Raw genomic sequence first — 18,873 nt, forward strand, 5'->3', positions numbered from 1 at the left:
ACTGCCCAGCTCACTGAAGGGACTTGGGCAGTTTACAATAAGAACATGTCACAAATTATAAAAACATAAATAAAAACGAAGTTAAAAAACAGAATTAAAATATAGGGTTACAGTATGAAAAGTTAAAAAGCTAAAAAAATATATGGAGAGAACACCCTCACAACACCATCCATCCCCAGGGTTGCCTAAAACTTTTTAATTGGCAGAGCCAGGACTTGACGCTCTTTCTGAAGGCCAGAAGAATGGGGGCCCACCTCACCTTTAGGGTAAGGTGTTTCAAAGGTTGGGGTCAGTGGCAGAGACGGCTTTCTTCCTAGATTTTGCCAGACAAAATTACTTTTATATCACGATTGGAACTGTGAGTAGTCATTTGATGAGGCAGTCGCTAAACAAAGGAATACCTGTATTATATTCTGAATGAGCAGGTGTTTTGCTTGGAAGGATTTCTGGATCAAACTGGATCAAATGTAGCTAAGTGTAGCTTTGCAGTTTTAATGATACAACATGCTAACTGCACTCTTTCCAGGAAAAGGAAAGATCCAAACATACGTAGCACGATGTATTTTGCATGGGTTTGTCTTTGAAAATTGTCCAAAATTTCTACAGTTCAAAATGCAAAAGCTATACCCGATAAATATAGCATGAGTCTCTAATAGCATTATTATATCATCTCTACAAATTTCCTATTTTCTTCCAACCATAATTCAAAATCCCACCTAGTCTGGAGCATTATTATCTAAAATACTGCTACTGAAAACCAAGAACAAAAATCTAATATGTGTGATACAACATCCTAGTTTATTCATTTCCAAAGCAATCCTCCCGTTCTATTTCATGCAAACAAGTTTTGTCTTGATGTTTCTGTCTACCAAAAGTAGTTTTGAATTTTTTTTTTCATCCAACATTACTGAAGGATGCCAAAGCCCATTAAATATGCATTGCCATATGTACTTGAGGGCCCCTGTAGCCTGTTCCTTAAATTCTTAGTACTTGTTTATGTATGAAGACAGAATATTACATTAAGTGTTTGAAACAGATCCACTTTGATTATAGAAACTAGTTTAGAAATTTTGTGTTTCGCATTAAATGCCAGCCAAAAAGATCATTCAAATATTTAACCTGAGTTCAAAAGAAATATTAAACCATATACTAATCCACTTAAGTAGCAAAAGACCCAGAAACTTTAAGCTAAGGCAATTGAGCTTATTGTCCATATCATGTAAGCAATAAATATTTTCTATAATGTCACCCGTGCTCTTTTAGAACTTTGTATGAATTCTCATCTTTGAGTGTCATTTCCTCTGATTTCACCCTTAGATACACCCTTATGTTGAAGGATTGAAGGCCAGCAAATTATTAACTATTCACTTCTTATATTAGTTTCTCTTTAATGTCACAATTTAACACAACATCTAAAGAGTTTTATTTTCCATTGAAGGTTTCCAAATGAATAGCCACACCTAACTTTGAAAATATAGGTCAAAAACTAAATATCCTTTCAAAGAAACAGCCAACAACTAATTATCTTTCTCTTTAGAAATAGTGAGTGACAACTAATGAATGCTTTTTTTTCTGGCAAGGATGTTAAGGTTTTCTGGGTCAAGAAGTAAAGAGACAGGAGAAAAAAGATCTCATTTTTTATAGATAACATCTTTTGATCAGAGCGACAAAACCAGGCAGAATTCACCTATTTTAGATAGCATGAAGATAGTGATAAAGATAAAACTGGTACCCCAATAAGGTGACAAATGTGTTTAAGTGTTGATCATTTAAGCCCTGCTGCAAGGATCACAGTAGCTTTGGTAAAAGTGCCACTGGATTGATACAGAGAGAGAGGCGGGGGAAGAGAGACAGAGGGTGGGGGAGAGACAGAGACAAAGGTGGTGCAAAACTTTGGCAATGTTTTGGGAGAATTCATAGTATAATTCTAACCAAAGCCTAACATGGTAGTAAGCCAAATTACCACCTGTCTCTGTCATTCTCTTTTTCTGCCATTCTTTCCACTTTTCAAAATCATTATACACCAAATATTCCATCTCAAATTAAGGGACTGGACATCACAACACATCACTTTTCCTTTCTTCCAAATTGTTATGAATCCAGACTCTTTTAATGATAATCATTTAGTTCTCTCTTCAGAATGTTTTTAAAATGCTTACCTTTCTTTAATCCTTTGTGGTATTTTCCCACCTGACAATGGCGTTGTTATACTCAAATCTCCAAACCATGTTTATCTCTCTATAATATATGAAATTGTCACAACCAAAGGTATGAAGTGTTCAAATACACAAGGGGTGGTGGGGAGACTTTTACACTCAACTGTTTTTAACCAAACGTGGTATTTTCACTGTCTGGCTGTGTGCATGTTTGTACACTTTAAAGTACCCTGAAGGGAGAATCTTGTGGCAATAGATTGTGGACTGATATGCACAGCCAGACTTCCCCAGTGGAAACACAAGCTGCAGTTTCTCAAGGAATGCATGATACCGTCTTCTACCCACACCCAGCCCACCAAGAAGGCACATACCCCACCATGCCACAAGGCTGATCTGTGCCGTGTTGTTGTTTTATAAGTATGCTGATGGGAGGGGGAAATGAAACAACTGCAAAATTGACAAAAATTAAATGCAACATTGACAAAAGTTCTGCCAGTTTTCCTTCCAGATCAAGTGACAGGAAGAATGGTCAGTATGGAGCTTTCTTTCCTCCACTAGCCCCTCCACTAAAGTGAAACACCTGGCCCTTTTTTTTTAAAGGCAGGTGACTAGAGTTCTCCATTTTCCCCTCTAGCCCCATTAATAGAAATAATGGTAAAATATGGAGGTTGGTCTGGCCTTCCGCTTTACCACTGAAGACACTAGATTGGATCATGTCACATATGAGCCGGGGAAAGGATCCTCATACAAAAGATGTTTCAAACACATGTCCTCAAAAATCCATCCGCAGAAAGGAAAATGACTAGTGCTTGCTTTCCCAGCAAAAGTGAAAGGATTACAGTAGCATAGGAATCCACCATGGTAATTGTAGTATAACATGCCATCTCCAAGGCAAAGGCAGAGGAAGGGCCAGAAATCCAGAAAGGGATTTCTTAAATTGTCTTCATTTCCAACATAAGAGCGAAGCAGCTTGAGGCTGCTATGCAGAAAAGCCCTGCGTAATGGATCCAGCACATATACAGGTTGTTTAAATAATTGCTGCAGCTGCACATTGGGCTATTTTATAAACACTGTCAGTCCAATAAACTGTTTAGAAGGAACAAAGTTAATTCATGTGAGTTTAGATTTAAGAGCATCACAGGAAACTGCTTTTGTAACAGAATAGCAAACATAGAATAAGGGACCTTAATCTGTTTCGTTCTCTTTGATTCTCAAGGCTAGTACAATATCAATAGGGTGTGGAAAAACAAGAAGCATTTTTTGTAGTTGCCAAATTGGTCTACACTGTAAATACTAGGACAGGATCCTCGGAGTTGAAGTCCACCCAACTTAAATTTGCCTGTACTAGAGGGAAAAGCAGGCAAGCTATTTCAGGATAAAATGAAAACAAAAACTTTGTTAAAACATCTGCTAATAATGAGCTGTTAAAGACTAGGTGGCCCTACCAGGAAAGCAGAGCCCCAGAAGTAAATATTTGCCCAATACCTACTGATAAGAATATCCACCTCTACAATTGCCTCTTCCCAGGTACCTTAAGGAGTATTAAAGAACAATGCCTGGGATTGGGCCAGCTGGAATGAAATGACGTCAAGGACTTTTGAAAACAGCTTACATCAATCTTCCATATCCTGGTGCCCTGGAGGTATTGTATATTGAGCCTACTATAGGGATTCCTAACTTGGATCTCCATGCATTTTCTAAGGGAGGGAAGACTGTTTCATTCCACACTGAGATCTTCACGGGGCTTTCCTTCTTTAACAAAGAGTGCCTTTCATTTTGCATGGAAGGAGAGGGAAATAATAACTCCCCCCCTTTTTTTTCGCCCCAGCACTACTGAACTTTTCCACCATTGCTGTCTTAAGACAACTTAAGTTAAATGAAAAATTAATGTTTCTGTGTAGAATTTGGAAGTATCAGTTTCATTTAATGCAGAAATGTTACTTATCAGCATATTCTGTGCTTATCAATTACCTGTATCTGAGATTCAATCGTTCCCTCCTGATATTCTCCTAATTTAGGATATTCTCCTAAACACCTGATAACTGCTAGCACATAATAAAATGGAGCCCTAATGGCTTTTCCTAAAATTCCTTCCACCACTGCAAAACTGTTCTCTGAAAACTATCTTTGTCCATTCATAAAAAGTATCACTGTCACACTTAGAGTATAGGTTCTGTAGAAATAATGTATGATATAATAAACTGATCTTTTGGCTCTTTGTTGCATGAGGCACTGCAAAGACCAATGAGAATTGGAATTGGAAGATGCCTGTGAATTATTCCTGTTTGAATGCAGCATGGAGCTGCTATGGAATAAAGAATCTGTTGATCTACAAACAGCAGTCTTTTCTTTTGAGTTTTATATGCTCATCCCTGAGAATCAGACTGATTTTTAAGCCAACTATTCCTCCTCTTTCAACTGCTCCCTTGCCAAGGGAAGCAGGGTACAAAATAACCTGTGTTACACTGCGTGTTCCGGGGAGCTTCCCCAGCTAAAGTTCAAGAAAGAATTTCAATATAAATGGTCCAATCATTCCATTTGGCTTTATTCCTAAAAAGCTATGCCCTATCTCCCTTCTCCCAGGCTCTGTCAACTTAGGCAGACATACAGGAGCTAACATCATAACACTGAAGGGATTCATCTCATTCTCTCAATTAGCTGCCAGATGTGCCCTTCAAGAATAAAGAACAGTGAAGGACAAGTGCCCTTTTAGTGCCCTCTACATGCAGGCCATCCATCATCCCATCAAGACCAAGAGGAGAGGCCAATTCCTTTGCTCCAGAATGATAAAGCATGTCACAGCTGTGTTTCTGTCCCTCTTCATTCTGGCATGGAACCTGAAGCATTTCACCCATCATCCAAGTCACATTTGCAGGGGTTTTGATGAGCTACTGTTCTCTGCCCGTGGGAAACTGAAAGATCTAGGCCAGGAGTATGGGAGCATGAACAGATGAATTTAGAATTCAATTCTATAAAGTAATGGAATGTTATACCAGGGTTATGACAAGTTACCACAAAGCTCTCCCTTAAAGTAATAGCGCTTACTTACACAGGCAAAAGCTTTCACATGCCTGAAATTAGGTGGCAAAGCCAGGATGGGATATAAAAAAGATGGTGAATAAATGGGCTAGGGTTGTAGACACCAAATTGGCTTAAATTCTATTTCTGTCATAGAATTCTTTTTCGCCTAGGCTAGTCATTAATCCTCAGCATCAATTTCTCCATCTAAGATCAATGGTATTTAACTCACTATAAATGCAATCCATATCATTATGACATCAACACTCTAGGAATCCTACATGTGTTATTTATAGTTGCCTCAAACAAAAAATAATAATTTCACTGTAACAGATAAGCAAGAATTCACATACTCTGTGTCAAACTCTAATTCTTGCAGAATAATCAAAGACAAGAGAGTACTTTTTGCACACATGAGATTTGGAGTGGAAGGTACAAAAGACTTGATCCATTTTAAACATATTTGAATTATTAACTACTGGTACTATTGGCAAGTACCTCCACTGAATGGGACATAACCATTTGATTCATTGAGGAGACATAAAAATGTGATATATCGTCATTGCAGGGTTATGTACTGTTGACATAGAAAGGCTGACAATAAGTTAATATCCTAGGTCACCAAGGGATCATCTTATAATAAATTGCTACAAAATATTAAATAATCTTGAAGCAACTCATTCCTGTGTGGCATTAACAAATACTGGAGAGTATCAGAAATCAGAAACCAAATGCTACAACTCTAATCCAACATTAAAATGTATGAGTTTTGTGAAAAAGTGAAAAAGGCACTGTCCTTTTCTCACTGAGTATCCACATGCTACAATCAGATATAACACTGTGTGCAATTCAGTCAATCAATTGGTGAATATAATGGTGGCTTAATAAAAATATTTTTCACAATATGTGGATCCATAAGTCCAATAATTTAAATCAACCTAGAAATCCTTTATCTCCTTTATCTTTATTATTAACACTTTTCAATGACTCTGCTATGAGTCATTGAAAATGACTTAATCCACACACTCCTAGGCTGAGCACCAACTGGTCTGTGACACTCAGGACTAGATTCCAGTTTGTAAACGGTTCCTGTAATTGGTTCTTAAACCCTGCATTTGTTGCCAGATGCTAAGGTTTTCATGATAATCAGCTAAAAATCTGGACCTCAGAAATGTAGTTCATCTGGAAAAGAGAAACCTACAGCTAATAAAAAAAGATGTGATGCTTCTACCGGTATGGTTCTTCCGTCCAAATACATTTCTTCCTTACGCATTCTTTTTTTTTATTATTATTAAACATTCTTAACAAAGAACTCAAGAAAGCAATCACTGGTCCATGTCCTGTTCATGCATTCAGAAGCATTTCTCTTCAGTAACTGCCTAAGGCACAGCAGCTGATCAAAAAAGAAAGGCAGTTTCTTAAAAAAAAAAAAAAAAAAGAGTTGGTAATGCCCACCAATACTGTACTTGCATGCTTTAATTCAGAGAATTTGGCTTCTATGTGTTTCTATGGGTGCATAGGTGGGGATCTCCAGCTAATGATATTCAGGTCTAAAACCTCTGGAAATGGCATTAACTTGCTTTTGCAGTAACAGAACTGCGATGAAATCAGCTTTCCCAAATTCTTTCCTTTAATTCTTGGTGGTTATTACAAGATTTCAGAGGGGGGAAACAAATACAGTTATAAATTACTTCCAGGAATCAATCAATTGAAAAGAATTCTTTGCTCTTAATGTCAAGGGAAAATATGTTTCCTCCATGCAGAGGTTTTGAACTATTAGTGGAAGGATCACATTTTACACCCAGAGCGAGTTCTACTTTGTTTTCACTTACCTTTTAAGGAGGAAGTGGCTCTCTTTGAGCTTCTCCATTAGCTTCCTGGAAGGCATGAAAGTTGCACAGCAGCTTCCATGTTCTTGGTGCTTTTGCTAAATTTCCCTCCACCCCCCACTAGGTATTTCATTTAACTTGGGCATTAGCGACATCCCAAATGTTAAAGGATCTGAAGACATCTGTCCCTGGGGCATACCAATCCCTCAGAAAAAGGAGGGGTGGAATATCTTAGCCAAATTCTTTCAAACATGTGCACGAAATCATTTAGGAGAACGCATAAAAAGAGGGCATTAAAATAGTCACACTCAAAGTTTCTCTTCCTCTTCTTATGCTATTGTTTTAAACTAATTCCTAATTATGTAGGAATATCATTTTTTGGGAATCCCTGTTTTGAAGGTTAGATTGCCTCAGCCCTAGTGGTAGGAGTCATTCGCTGAATAAAAGAACTTCCAAGACGCACAATGTCTCCGGCTCCTCTTGCTTTTTGGCTGCGAGACCCAAGGCTATCAGGCAAAAGAATGGATTTTTTCTCCCCTCAGATCAGTCCTCAGAAAAGTGAGCCTGGCAGCTGGCTATTACTGTCGTATTAGTGATGGATTAAGTTGAATTCCCTTGTCAGTTAAGCCACAAGCACAATGCCAAACTAATAACTCAGTGAAAAGCATGCTGAAGAAACAATGTCTTCATTTTATCAGGTGTTCGTATGTGATACACATACACCTATGAGGATATAGCAGAATTTGGTATTTATAAACAGATTATCATTTCACATAAATCTTCTCTGGAAACAGGGTCATTTTAGGAAAAAAAAATACTCCAAGCAATTTGTTAAAATTGACAGACTGCTCATCACTTCTTTCATGTCTTGTTGACAAAAATCGTTTTAAGGAAAAGAAACAGAATTGTTGCACAATGTCTTGTATCATAGAACTAGGATATAACTCTGTGGATATATCTTTGTCAAGAGAATTATATGCTTCAATCAATCACAAAAGAGCTGGAAGGGACCTTGGAGGTCTTCTAGTCCAGCCCCCCTGCTCAAGCAGGAGACCCTATACCATTTTAGACAGGTGGCTGTCCAGTCTATTCTTAAAAACCTCCATGCTATTTGGGATTAGCAGTACAAAACAACATAAAGCTTGTGTTGTACAAAACTTCATGTAGAAGCCATATTTTAGGGTTCACAGTATAGTTCTACACAATGTCTGCTTTACTGTCATTTTTTCCCCCTTTCCTAAATCATTACACCCCCAAATACTTTGTTTAAAATCATTTTCCAGATTAAGTAGCTGGACATCTCTTTCACACACGTACAGTCATACATGCACACATACTCACATTACACAGACAGGTGAGCAGATAAAATCCATTTTGGCCCTGATCTATGACAAGTAGATGCAAATACATACAACTGCTATCATAACCACTTAATGGAGAAGGGGAAATTTCCACACCAGACTCATTAACCCTAATTTGATAAAGTGGGAAAGCAGGATATTGCACAATTCTTTTATACTGTGTTTCTGTTTCTCCTACTTTAGTAAGCTAGCCTTCCTTTTTGGTGAATATGCATTTGCATATATTTATTTTATGAAATAGATGAAGAAACAGCTGTAAAATCCAAAACAAGCCCAAAAGCCACTGTGCCCATGCTTTGTACCCTAAGTGTTTATGTGCCTCTATCTCAAAAGAAAAAAATCATTTGCATTTATGGCAGGATAAATAAGAGATCTGTAAGTTCCTTGGTGCTTCTGAGCTTGGTTGTTTGCTTGCAGACCCTGGTTGTTGGGTTCTAGTCAGACGAATACAAATGCACGGCAACAGCCCAGAACACCGGAAAAAGGAAATAGATCACTTCTACAACCTCTTCCAACAAAATGGATACCCACCCAACTTTATCAAAAAGTATCTGACCACTCAATGCGCTAGAGCACAACCAACAGAAGCTATGAAAAGGATAATACCATCAAATATCAACATCTCAGAAAAAGCCAACATACTATTAGAAATACATGGCATCACGTAGCACACAAACCAACCAAAGCTATCCAGAACATCTTAAATAAACCAAAAGATCCCGTTCCCAAGAAGAAAAAAGAAGAGTCACCTACAACATACAATGTAAGAATTGTAACAGCTACCTGTAACAGATAGAAGGTTAGCAGAACACATCCATGAACACCAGTTAACAGTTAGAAGACACAACAAACCCTCCTTAATCTCACAACACATGGACAGATTCAACCATAGTTTCAATTAGGAAGCTTAGCATTGCAAACCAAGCTAAATCCAAAAACTTTAGGTAATTCCTGGAAGCTTGGCACTCAGACAAATCAACCATCAATAGACATATAAATAAATTACATTTATAGACCACCCAAAAGAGACAATGAAAAAGGCCAAGAAAAAGACAAAAAGACCTTTCCACATCCTTTCCAGCAGCCTATACCCAGATAAGGAAGGATTACTGCCAGACAAATGACCAAACAGAAAACAATAGCCTAATCAAGGAATTACCAGGGAGAAAACCATAACCTGACCAACACTGATAGGGCAGGCTACTATATATAAATAGGGAACAAACTTCACACTCACTAGAACGGATTATATTCCCCAGTCAAATGTCTGCAAGCAAACAACCAAACTCAGAGAACACCAAGAATTCAACCCTATACCACTTTCTTCCTTCCCCTACTCTTATCACTTTCCACAGAGGGACATCCTGTCATATTGCATTACTGTCTGGTTTGGAAGTATTACTGTTTCAGACAGGAAGGTGGTGCAGAAAGTGATGAAAATGGCAGAAAAGATCATTGGCTGTTCTCTCCCTCCCATCCAGGACATAGCACAGAAGCGTTGCTTAAGCAGGGTCCGTAATATTATCTGGGACACTACACATCCTCTTCACGACGTCTTTTCCTTGTTACCTTCTGGGAGGAGGCTTCGTGGTATCCAAAGCAGAACATCACTCACAGTTTTGTTCCATACAGCATCAACCTGGTGAACTCTCAAATTTTCTCTTTCTGCTATATATTCAAAACGGACAAGTGTGTGTGTGTGTGTGTGTGTGTGTGTGTGTGTGTAGAAAAATAGTCTATTTTTTCAACATGAATATACCGGGGATTCGCATTTTTATTATAACTAGAGACATATATGTATGTATATATGTATGTATATAGCATGTGCATATGTGTGTTATGTATGTGTATGGGTAGATATATACTTTCTTTTGAGAGCAGGCAACAGAATTTCATTTTCAATGTGGGTAGTGTGCTCATAGTAAAAAATGACAATAAAGGTTATCTTATCTTATATTCTCTTCTATTGGAGCTATCTTGGGATTAACATCTCAGAGCTCCTCCCCCTCCACTCATCAATCCTCCCCTCCCCCCTCCCCTCCTCCTTAGCAGTCCAGAGGCTCACCCTGCTAATTCTTCCCCCTGAGGTATGCAAGGCATCCCCTCCCCTCCTCAGTTACTCAACATGTCCCTTGTCCCCAACCTAAATTCTAAATTCTGCCATCCAGTTACCTATGACTGAAAGCAGCAGCGGTGTTAGCTCTTCCTTTACTCCCTCCCTCCTTTCTTTCTTGTTGCTCTTCATACTGGGGCCCTGTGCTTGGCCTACTATGCAAAGCTGCAAACTGAGGACACATTCAGATTATCAGGCTACACAAAAGCTTAACTCCTTGATGGCCCAGTGGCCTTCTGATCTTTTCAGCTCAACTCTGTTATTCCCTTTGCACACAATCATGACTGGTAGGCATGGGGCAAGAAGTGGGTGCAGAAGGGAAGCCGGGGTGGCCTCTGTACATCTGGGCCCCAAGGCAGCTGCCTCCTATTTTTCCTATTTTTACATAGCACTGGTTTGTTTCTAAATCTCCCTGACAAACTATTCAAGACAATCTTCTTTTTCCTGTAATTCTAATGTGAGATGAGACAGTGTAGAATAGTTTTAGGCAACTGTAGAAACAGGTAAAAGAACCCACAGACACTTCTGGAAAGTTGTTGGCCAGTGCAAGGGAGGAGCTCCCATTTTTAGTCTGGTGTACTTCGTAAAGCCTTATTTGCAGACCAAGTAACTAGACCTCCCCATCTGGATTTTTGGTACTTGGAATGAATGGATTAAGACAGTGGTGGCGAACCTATGGCACGGTGCCAGAGGCGGCACTCAGAGCCCTCTGTGGGCACCTGCGCCATCGCCTTCAGCTGGGTTTTATAAAACCTTTTTGCTTTAGGCCTCCACCACCACGTGCAAAAAAAAAAGGGTTCAATCAGTCAATTTCAACTTCTCACGGAGAAAAAAAAAGTTCTTGCAAAGTGGGAATTGATTGATTGAACTTTTTAGCCCCACCCAGTCTGCTGTTACCACTGCAGCCATGCCTACTCAATTAGCCACACCCATCCAATTGGCCACACCCAGTCAATGGGCCACACCCACCTGGCACTCGACGATGCATAAGTGGGTTTTGGGTTGCAGTTTGGGTACTCAGTCTCTAAAAGGTTCGCCATCACTGGATTAAGATATTGCATTAGACAGAATTCCAAATGCACCCATTGTTTCATAAATTGGCTTTCAAAAACTGCAATTCTTTTAATACTAAATATTGTATTTGTGTGAAAACTCAAAGCAATTGGACAATTCCACTAAAAGACAGATTCCACCTGTCAATTAAATGCTTTCCTCTTCCACAAAAATTCAGCAGCCTTCTGTACAAAGCCAGTTGGCTTAAGGTCACATTTTCCACTGCTTTGTTCAAATAGTTTATTTGTTGGGGGTGAGTTATTATAAGACGTGTCTGTTCTTTTCTGCATAAATTGAAGTCTTGAACAGCAATAGGAGGGGCAAAACAGCTAGAGGGCAGGGAGAAAAAACAGTTTTGTCACTCGCTATTGTTTTAAAGATGTGTTTTTTGGAGCTACCAACACCATTTCTGGAAGATGCTGATTGTTATGAGATGAAATTAACTGTGAGCAAATCCATGTATCTATTTTATTCCCTTTCTTTTTTAAAAACAGAGTATTCTCACTGCAAATTTGTGAGCAGTGCTGTGTTATTTGCAATAAAACCTATGAGTTGAGAGATGTTTAGTGTGAAAAGCCCTGGGACAGTTAGATCCCATTCTAATGCATTCATTACAATAGTGCAGATTTTGCAGGACTGCATTTTTTGCCTACTGCCCTACTTAATCTCCAGTTCTATGTTTGGTAGGTGTTGAACAACGGCTATAAATTTAATTCCACAGATTGGGTGGCTTAGAATAACAGAAGTTATAATCCAATAGGTATGTGAAGCAGATGTAAAACATCTGATTACTTAACAGGAGATCAAATACTGTAAGAGACCAATGGATGTTAGCAATCTTAGCAAAAATACAGACAGCCACCATATGGCCACAAAGACTACAGAAAACTTTAACTCGTTTCTGCCATCTAGTGGTTGCTTGAATTTTTACAATGTTTTTATGGTAGCTCCATTTTAGCAAACTAAAAACTTTTTCCTAATTGCCCCTACCCATGGACATATCCCAGAAACCCTTTCTAGCTTCTATGTTTTCATCACATACCTGCCCCACATTCTGAATTTTCAAATATTATGGCATAGTATTTTAGTGGTGATGATGCTCACCTACCACTTGGAAAGTTGAGAGCTCAAGACAATGCTTCTCTCCTAGGGCGCAAAGAAAAAATATCTGCTGCAAACTCTGCATAGCGTCAGGAAGGGCATCCAGCCAGTAAACACTCAGCTCCATCTAGTCACCAAATTCTATCCCAAGTTAAGGGATTATAAGGTCAATAAAAAGGGGGAGTTTTTATAGTATTTTCCCATTAGACTAGCTTACTGTAGTTCTGCATGTGGTTACAGATGGAAACAACTGGTCATTTCACATACAATTTGAGACTGAGGCTTGGTAATGTGGCTTGAGTCAGCCCTGCTTCCACCTACAGGTTGCTATGGAGATGTCATGTTCCCTTTCCAATCCTTGAGGATCCTCTGAAGTGTCATTCTGGATTTGCTATCCAGTATCAGGGGACCATATCGTTATGGTATATTATAGACACTTTTTTAAAACTGCATTTTGCATTTTTGCACCACAATATGAAAATATCACCTTCTGTTTATGTGTACGCCATTCAGTCCAGTTTCCATCAAAGGATGTGTTGTGCTGACTCGGAGACTCATTGTGAGAAGTGTAACTTTGTGGGTGCATTCCAGGACATTCAGGTGCCACAGTAGACATTTTTTTTGTGTAGTGTTCTTTCACAACTGTGCAAGAACACTAAATTTCCTGTTGTCTGTGCCATAGTTAGTGTAATTCTTAAAAACTACCTACAAAGGTCAAGGGTATCTTTTCTAGCATGTTCTTCTGCTTGCCTTCCAGGTGAGCCTCCGTGTATTCTCCAGTGTGGGTCTATGGGCACCTTCCAGCAGATAATTCATTTCACATGTGAGAATTGCATCTGGGCTTGAGAAGGGGACCACTAGATACTGAAAGACTTCTCTTGCCTATAATTTGAAGCAAACGAGCTCCTAAAGAGTAGTTATTAGCAAGAAAAGAATGGCCCAGTGAAATGTGCCTGTGTCCAGTGCATGCAACAGTTCAGATTTCCTGCTTTCCAATCCTGATATTAAAGTACAGGAAGCAGTGCATGACACACATATTACATAAGAATGTTTTCCTTGAAGAAGAAGAATGTTGGCTGCTGATGCAGTCAAATGAAGGTAGGTTTTGCCTACATTCAGGCCAACTGATCAACATGACTTCTGTCATTCTGCATATCCTACTATATATCCTCAGTAATATGCTTTGATGAACTCTTCAGCTTTCTGTTTTATCATCAAAGCACATGCACATGCTTCAAAACATATGGATTGACTAGAGAAGTTGAAAAGGATTGAAAAGACTGTTGAGAGTGAGCTTGCAAATGCCTTTGTGTTCTGGATAATGAGTGAAGGAATATCCACATAACAGCCAGGGAGATAACACAATTCTGCATAATAGAGACTCCATAGAGTTCCTTAATGATACTGTGCTTGTTATGCAGTGTATGGTTGGGGTGGTCTTGCATGTCCATAACACCACAAGTTATGAGAAGGGTATCAACACAGATAGTGGGAGATGAAAGATACACATCACAGAAAAGGACAAATGGCCTTTCATTACACAGTATATGAAATCCCCTGAAGTACTTCTCAAACTGATAGAATCCATAACCACAAAGACTTTAAATGCCACCATTGGCAAAGGGATTGTTACCCCCACAATTGAGAGTATTGAATCCAAGATAAGTCTATAGTGGTCATTACTGCAGAACCACATCCTTATTGCTTCGGAAGAATACCGGAGGACACTAATGTGTGTACGTCAATATGCAGTGCAACATGCTGTGAAATTTGAATGTACCATGCCCAGAAGTTCTGAAATTTCTCTGTGTCGCCCTTCCCCATCTTTCCATTTGAGGATAGACTCCTAGATCACAGTGGACCCACATCCACATGCTAATAATAATAATAATAATAATAATAATAATAATAATAATAATAATAATAATAATAATAATAATAATAATAATAAAAGTTAGAAGGGATCTTGGAGGTCATCTAGTCGAGCCCCTGCTCAAGCAGGAAACCCTATACCATTTCAGACAAATGGCTGTCCAGTCTCTTCTTAAAAACTTCCAGTGTTGGAGCATTCACAGCTTCTGGAGGCAGGTTGTTCCACTGATTAATTGTTCTAACTGTCAGGAAGTTTCTCCTTAGTTCTAGGTTGCTTCTCTCTTTGGTTAATTTCCACCCATTGCTTCTTGTCTTGCCTTCAGGTGCTTTGGAGAATAGCTTGACTCCCTCTTCTTTGTGGCAGCCCCTGAGATATCGGAACACTGCTATCATGTCATCCCTCATCCTTCTCTTCATTAGATTAGACATACCCAGTTCTAGCAACTGTTTCTTATATGTTTTAGCCTCCAGCCCCCTAATCATCTTTGTTGCTCTTCTCTGTACTCTTTCTAGAGTCTCAACATCTTTTTTACATTGTGGTGACTAAAACTACAAAGTACATCTTTGTACTTTGTGTTATGTCCTGGGCCGGCAGACATAGACTGCAGCGATTGGCCCAGGCAGACCATGTGGATGCCCGGGACAAGAAAGGCTGCTCCCAGCCTTGCGTGCACATGCTCGGCGGGAAAAGATCCTTTGCAATGATTGGCCAGCAAGGTATTGTGCAGGGGGGCTATAAAAGGGGGCTGCACCATTTTAAAACCTGTTCTGTTGGTGTTTGCAATAAAGGAGAATTGCTGGAACTTGTTGCTTCATCTCAATGCCTCTTTTCCTGAAACAGAACACTTTGTATCACCACCTTCTATGTGGGCAGGGTGTGCTTCCCTTCTACAGTGAAACCAGATAGTGGTTTCGCTTACTGGTTTCACATAATGATTTAACATGTTCTGCAATAGATCTTTTTTATTATGTTCATGTGAAGCAATTTCAAACAATAGTTTATAACATAATAAATCACATTTGACTGGGTTCACAAGCAGTATTTATCCCAAAATCATGGATTGCCCATGAACAAATTACATTACAGCTTAGATCAGTGGTTCTCAACCTGTGGGTCGGGACCCCATTTGGGGTCGAACGACCATTTCACGGGGGTCGCCAAACAACGCAGTCCGCCATTTTTTCCCCCTTTTCCTTAGCTGTGCTACTCCCTTTTATTCTATTGGCTTTTGAAAGCCAATAGAATAGACTCTCTTGAATAGAGTCTAATTCTATTGGCTTTCAAAAGCCAATAGGAATTGTCCAGGCTGTCTCTGCCCTGCTGAGCCCGCCAAAAGTCCCATTCTGCAAACGCTGCTGCACCAGTTGAGTAGTCCTCGACTTACGACCGGTTGAGTAGTCCTCGACCTACGACCAGTTGGGGGGTCGCGGCATTAAAAAGGTTGAGAACCACTGGCTTAGATCCAGAGAGCTGTCTACCCTATTTCTTAAGTGTAACTTTTAATTAACACAATTCAAAAGTTTTGGGATCTCCATCTCTGAAGATTTAAAAAAGAGGCTGGGTAGCCACTTTTGGGGAATGATTTAAAAGATTTTCTTGCATATTGCATAGGATTGGATTACATCATGCTTACATTCCCATCTAACTCCATGATTCTATGATTTTAAGAAAAAGAAACTATCCCAAAGCCAATTTTATGCAGAACTACCCTTATTTCTCTTGAAATTTGTGGGTCACCCAAAGCAAGATTTTACAGCTGCTTTGACCCAATGGATTTATGCTTCCAGCCTTGGGCAGCTTACCTATCAACCTTTCTACATAAACCATTTGCATATACTGGTATATGCCCACCACTTTTCAAACTCACATAAAGCAGCTAAGAAACCCAAGTTGACAGGGGAATTCCTCTATCTTCTTTCTCACTGCAGCTCTTCCATTTTGTGCAAAAGTTAATCAGAGGATCACAAAATTTTTTTAAAGCCTCTAATTTAGAGCACAGGGTTGAAATGAGGAATGGGAGTTGACAGTATCAGAAAAAAACAGCTTGCATGGTGAATGTACAGTAAAATCAATTTGGAGCATAATAGTTACAAGCCATAGTTTGAATCAAGGATGCCCATCTGTGTATCAAAAAGAGAAGTGAGCAGAGGGACATAAGGAAACTGAAAGATTAAAACTGAAACATGGAAATAAAAACCAGAGAAGGAAAGAGAGATACTGGAAGTACCGGTATTTGTAGCTAGGTAAGTCAGCAGAACCACTGCCTACAAGCAGGCAATATTTCCAGAGACACAAAGGGAAACTTCTATTTTTTTAAATTTTTCCCTATCCTGCAGACTCAAGGGACACAAACCAAAATTGAATGCAACTGATTCAAACATCCATGGACCATTTTTTTTCAGATATTATCTTCTGTTTGACTATTATTATTAAAACTGAGCACAGTGATGAGTCGACTTATCTAACTGTAGAAAAGGCCTGGCAGAACCTCAGAACTTCCACCCCTTAGTTATGTCTCAGTTTTACTGCTGAAATGTGCAGACTCTATCAGGTGTCCATGTTTCTGAACACTTTTTAAAGATTTGTAACAACTAGATTCCAGTAAGTCTACTCTAAAAGTCTGGTTCAGTTTCATCAGCAAAAGTGCAAACTATGAGCATCAGTATTTCTTGTCATGCAGAAGCTCTTTTCCCTTATAGCAATAATTAAAGTCAGTGGTTAAGAATCAGGGTATATATCTCGTTTGCCCTGTCTGTGTACCCCATGGGAAAATGCTCTGGTAGTGCCCACACTGTGCATGATATGAATCAGAGACTGAATGTTAACTTGTACTAAGCTGACCACATCCTCTGTAAACGGTTGTCAGACTATGCAGTTGGCAGTCTGGCACTTGGGTCATCCAAGTACTACTTGCGTTGATGAAGCCACTCAAAAATTGATAGGCTAAGAAGAATCTGTCTATTGATAACATTCTGTAACTCTTCAATCTGCCTATTGATAACATTCTGTAATGATGCTAGTGATGGAGAACCAGAGAAAAAAGAAACACCTATTCTAACTTGGAGATGGTGAGTTTCTTCTTATCACTTTTTAAAGGATTCTCCTGATTATATGTTCCAGTTAGAATTATTATATCATTTAAAATTTATTCTTAAGATTAGTTCAATCCATCATCGTTCCAAGAAGTCAGTATGATTAAAGCCAGTATGTTGAGCAGTGAGTTCTGTATATTTACTCACAAATAATGATTTTGGGGGAAGTTCATATTTAAAGAAAATGAATACATTTAAAACATGGATTAGACTTAAGTTGCTTTAGGAGATCTAGTTGTGTCCAGATGTATGATTGTTTCTACATCATCATAATGAAAACTCAACCTGCATGTCTAAAAAAAAGTTAAATACCGAATCTATCTTTGGGACACTTTTTCCTTACTTAGTTATTTCCTGCTATGTGGGGGATTCAGTTCCCAATATATTTGGAAGGCAGCATATTGAGATAAGCTGTTTAAGGAGGAGGAGATGTCTTTATAATTTGCAAAGCCTTTCCTAATATTATTTTTTTATAATGCATTGCTACGTGATATGAGTTGCTATGGGTGTCTATGAAGGAGCAGGAGGAGGCAAGTGATGGAACTTGTATCACAACACAAACTCTACTCTCGTATACTTCTGTATGACATAGTGATGATGATGTTATCCATTTTGTCATGTTGGACTCCTGATGATTCTATGGGCCAGGTCTCTCCATACCTTCTGATGTTGTACTACTCCTTTGAGTTTTTCTATGCTCTGGCTGGTGTCAGCTTTGATGGTGTCCAGCCACCATGTTCTTTGATAACCTGGTTTCCTTTTACCACTGGCTCTTCCAAATATAATTGCTTTCTCCAACAAATTCATATGACATGGCTAAAATAAGTGAGGGACAGTTTCGTGATTTTGCCTTCTCTGTATGACATAAGTCAAATACATTAGGGGTGCAGCTTGAACAATGACTCATGTGTTGTCATTTTTGAATCATGGTTAAGAATGGACACATATATGGGAACTGTTTATGGGCAATTCCATCACCTGTAAGACATACAATTCTTGAGATTTTAATATTCTTCAATCCCCATTAGCTTTTCAAAAATTATATCTAATTTTCTTTATCTCAGATCTGAACATATAATCAGTGCTCTTGGAAAAAAGTAGCTTGAAAACTCAGCTGTATTATTTAAACTATTTGATTAGTCCAGTAAAGCTCTCTCTGAAAATGTTTAGATACAATGTATAAATCTATAGAATTGAAGTGGAAGCAAATGTTCAAAATGGGAACCATACAGTATTGCAACAAACTAAAAGAATCTTCTTGTTGGACATCGATTTAT

General features: G+C 38.8%; 1 protein-coding gene across 2 annotated transcripts in view; it reads right to left on the bottom strand.

The window, feature by feature from the left end:
* The window catches only part of INAVA (innate immunity activator), a 79,426-nt gene that overhangs the window by 38,147 nt on the left and 22,406 nt on the right, over positions 1 to 18,873 (bottom strand). The window contains exon 1 of one of the 2 annotated variants that reach the window (XM_039323189.1): positions 7,007 to 7,148. The exons of the other annotated variant lie outside the window; for it this stretch is intronic. The gene's annotated coding sequence lies outside the window, so the exon portion shown is untranslated. Of the gene's footprint in view, positions 1 to 7,006; positions 7,149 to 18,873 lie in introns of those variants that run through there. 2 annotated transcript variants of the gene reach the window in all.

This window comes from Crotalus tigris, unplaced genomic scaffold, assembly GCF_016545835.1.
Source record: "Crotalus tigris isolate CLP2741 ecotype Arizona unplaced genomic scaffold, ASM1654583v1 scf7180000024167.7108832, whole genome shotgun sequence".
NCBI lineage: Eukaryota > Metazoa > Chordata > Lepidosauria > Squamata > Viperidae > Crotalus > Crotalus tigris.